Source organism: Lissotriton vulgaris, chromosome 1_1 (assembly GCF_964263255.1).
Source record: "Lissotriton vulgaris chromosome 1_1, aLisVul1.2, whole genome shotgun sequence".
In the NCBI taxonomy this organism is placed as follows: Eukaryota; Metazoa; Chordata; class Amphibia; order Caudata; family Salamandridae; genus Lissotriton; species Lissotriton vulgaris.
The window spans coordinates 621,798,814-621,803,002 of NC_141685.1; positions in this window are offsets into that span (position 1 = coordinate 621,798,814).

Below are 4,189 nucleotides of genomic sequence, written 5' to 3' on the forward strand. Positions count from 1 at the left end.
TGTGTGCCATGACGACTCCCGGCCGTCATCAGCATGGAAGGGGTTAAACAGATAATAAAGACATTTTTTAAATAAATAGACAAATTTGGGATAAACCCAGGCTCAAATCTGGGTGGATAAGCCCTGGGATGCAGCCATCCCTACCAGCCATCCACAAATAGAATCCCAGAACCAAACCAACCTTTTCCTCCAAGGATCATTATCAATTAGAAGCATCTCCAGCCTACTTGTATATAAGAATTCCTACTACCAAATCCAAGGGTCGGCTGGATCACTAGTGAGACAGAATTCAAACCAAAATCAGCTTCACCAGTGTGATGGAAAAAAATAACTCTCCCCAAAAGGCAGGTCGGGTGGGACTAGCCAGAGAGTGCCTTTGTTTACCAAAGATGAATTGCCAAAACAATCGAAGCGCAGGCTAAAACATTGACTGCATTAGCACCTGCCATCCTGCATTGAACGCACTGAGTATAGTTTCATATTAAAAAGACAATGCTGAGTAAAATAGCAATTGTTAACATGTTTAAGATGATGAACCTTAATCTATGAGACGTTCAATACTAAATATACCATCATATTATTACGCCGAAGATCTGAAAAATATTTGTCTCCCTCCAAGACTCGGGAACATTATCAGAGATATCAAATGAATTAAGAAGATCCCTTAACATCGGGGACAGGATCTGTGAAAGGTGACATAAAATTCCGAAGGTAGCTGAACAGGACCCGACGCCTTCCCGCTAGCCAGAGAACTAAGATGTTGTGTAATGTTATGTTAGGGGTTTTTACAGTGCTTGTCCCCGTACTAAGATTTCAACCACTACAGACCTGTTAATCCTGCTCTGAGTTTCACTCATTATAACCTACCTGGTGCCTACCATGCCAATCACCTTAGACTGAATAGCGAGTTGTTACATTTTTAGGGAACCAGACTTCCGATGGCTCCATTCTCAGATCCAAGGGCATAGAGTTCCATAGTCTAGCAGCAAGAAATCTGAAAGAACTGATAGCCTCTATAATCTCAACAAGAATGATAGGTGCCTCCAACTTAGTCTGCTGAACAGATGTCACCCTTCAGTCCTTATACCGAGCAACAGGTTCTGATAGAAATGACAAAAGACTTTACATACTAAGAGGGGTTCAGCAGCTAGCTTGCTGAATATTTTTGGACCAAGATCTATCCTTTACCCAAAATGACGAAATCTGCCCCAGTTCCTCACTGTTCTCAAAGTATGGCAATTATCAATTGTCAAGCCCTGCTACTTTTAACAGCCTTCTCCCAGATTCTTTTCTCAAGGGATACTCTGAGGATGGTAGACCGCCCAAATGGCTCTTTAGGCTGAATAAAAAAAGACAACGAATTATAGTAATAAAGAACCCTTGGATTATGAGTAATTCTGGTAGAGTGAGAGTACTACCAACTAAGAACATATCCAATGTTGACAAGGCCATGTGAGGAGTGGAGTAAAATCTGAGGCCCAGATCACTAGGATGCACAAACCACCAGAGATTGGCCAAAGGTGTATGAAGGTATTATTTGTAATAACTCCCGCTGCCACCAATGTTCCCCCAGATTCTCCAGGTAGCAGGGTCATTAAGGAGCCTATCTGAAGGCCGAAGCTGAGATACAGAATCCTTCTTAGGGCACAGTGTAACATTAAAATCACTAATTTGTGTTAGACCCATAAAGAACGCAAATAGTAAAATGATCCCTGCCCTATTGGATAGTTGCTACCAACCAGCGTCCCCTCTGAATCTGTTATTTGTTAGAGGACCACCCACCGACTGTCCCGGGCCATCAACTCAAACCCCCTTTGAGAAGAGGTATAACAAGAGAGGGACAAGGTCTTATAACCAATCATTTCAATACTGAGCATTCTGACTGAGAGAGATGTGTCTATTGAAGACACAAGATTTGTGGCCTGAGATTGTTCAGTTCCTCCCATATCAATTTCCACTATTGTAATGACTTGACCCCATTGATGTTCTATATCAGGAGATGCAGCTGCTGCCCAGGGCCTCCACCGTTATTAGTTATTAATGTAAACCCACATTATTCATAGGCTTCCTTTTCCTACAACATGGCAGAATCTCCCAGCCCCAAAAATATTTTGCCTAATCATGCTTCATAATTTGCTATTGGTATAAATGACCTTGCACCAAATACATTCATCCAAAATCATACCACTGTTGTTCTGAAAAATAAACATAACAATTCCCAACCCACCCCTGACCCCCAGATGAGCAAGCCAGTCCAACCCACTTGCCTTGCCCCACAGCCCTAGAGCCCAATCCTATGCCTTGATGTAGTTCAAACTTGGCCAGCCACTGAGCCGCATAGGCCCGCCCCCCCTGCCCCAGAGTCCCCTCCAAACCTGAAGACAGAGAAAAAAGAAGCTAAGAACAAAGAACCCCCCTCCTTGCCCCATCCATTCTCCACAACTACGCAATACAAGTCATAAGGATGAACTAGAAGTAAGAGGCATTACACGCTTACCCCCAGATAGATCCTACCATGAATGAAAGGAAAGAAAGAAAAAAAATTCAATGTTGATCCAACCAACCTCCAAGCCAAAAGAAATAAGAATCCCTCACAGTAATCAACCAACCCCCGGTTGCCACTCAGTTAACAACTCCTGAACTTTGTGACCGTCATCGGAATAAAAGGTCTGGCCATCTTTATGGATTTGTTGGATTGCGGGCTCCAATAGAGAAACAGTGGCCCCCAACTTCATGAGCACTGAAATGAACTCCGACAGTTACCAGCGCCTCCGAACTATTTGATGACAAATGTCTGAGTAGATGACAACATTGATACCACATGCCTTAGTTGGTAGCTTAGGAGTCTCTGTCTGAAAAGTTCCCCTTTGAGGAGGAAATTCACAATATAAATCAAGGTGGTCCAAGGGTACTGTGAGGGTTCACTCGGAAGATGAAAGCAGAAATGGTTTGCCCACTGTACCGTAAAATCCATACCCCAGTCAATCAATGCCGGAAAAACTTCCCGGAATAGACAAACCAAGAATCTTCAGGAGTTATCACCTTCTGCCCCTTCTGGAGCACCCAGAATCTGCATATTATTCCAATGTTTATGTTGTTCTTTTCCTTTAAAGGTGGTGTTCTTTATAGATCTTTCATTGTAAGGGTGTTCTATGTCCTTGCTTGAATGGGCAGTTGCCTGCTAGCCTGGAGGGGAACACCAACTTATCTCTGCTATGCTGAATAAATAATCTATGTTTTTTTTTATAACAATTCATTGTGGACATTATATATTCCATTACAACAACTGGCGACGAAGCAGAGAGAGTGGAGCAACTCAGTTGGTGTAGAGAACCCGCGTGAAAAGAAGAAGGAGTGGTGAAATCTATTCACGTAAAAAAAAAAGAAAATAAGTTATTCCCGCAAATTAAGTGAGTGTCGGAAAGAAGAAGAGTAACTTTGAAGGAAGAAGGGAATGTGCTTGAAGTTGGAAGTATCCTCCCTTACAATATTGGATTAAAAGAGGTGAAATCGAGAACGGTTGAAAGAAGAACAACGTATGATTTTGACCAAGTGAGTTAAAGAAAAAATTGGGAAGGAAGAAATATTGACGAAAATGCACTGTTTGGTTGGAAACTTATGTGCGACTTTTGAAAGTTGTTAAAATGCTTACCGCGAGCCTGATGGGAGACGTTGCAGATCGCGTGTGAGGAGTAGGAATGTGAGTGCTGAATAACAAGTGGTGACGTAGTGAACGAGGACAACGTCGGAAGGCAGCAGAAGGTCGTGGTACACTGCGTATGGAACGTGCGCTACGTGGGCAACGTAACAGTACCTAGTGGCCATTTTAAGTGCAGAGAGTGTGTTGCTTAGCAACAGGAAAAGTCGCGCAAGCGAGGTACAAAAAAATCAAAAAGAAAGGAACTAACAGGTGTTGGTTCTAGGCGTAGAAGGGATAACTTGAGTTAAATAAACGGACAAGCAGCGGAATAAGTAGTTGACTAACAAAAAGCGGAGCCTGCGAGCAAAGGTGAAGAACTTTAAGCTAAATTTAAAAAAATATATTTATAAGGAGGAAAATATAATCGAGGTAAACGGACGTATGGAGGGTTGTCATTGGAATTAAGAGCACTGTTGGAAAATTGTACCCCTCTGCTAGAGACTGAAGAGTGGAGTAGATTTGGAGTTAAGAAGGGAAACCTCAGTCACT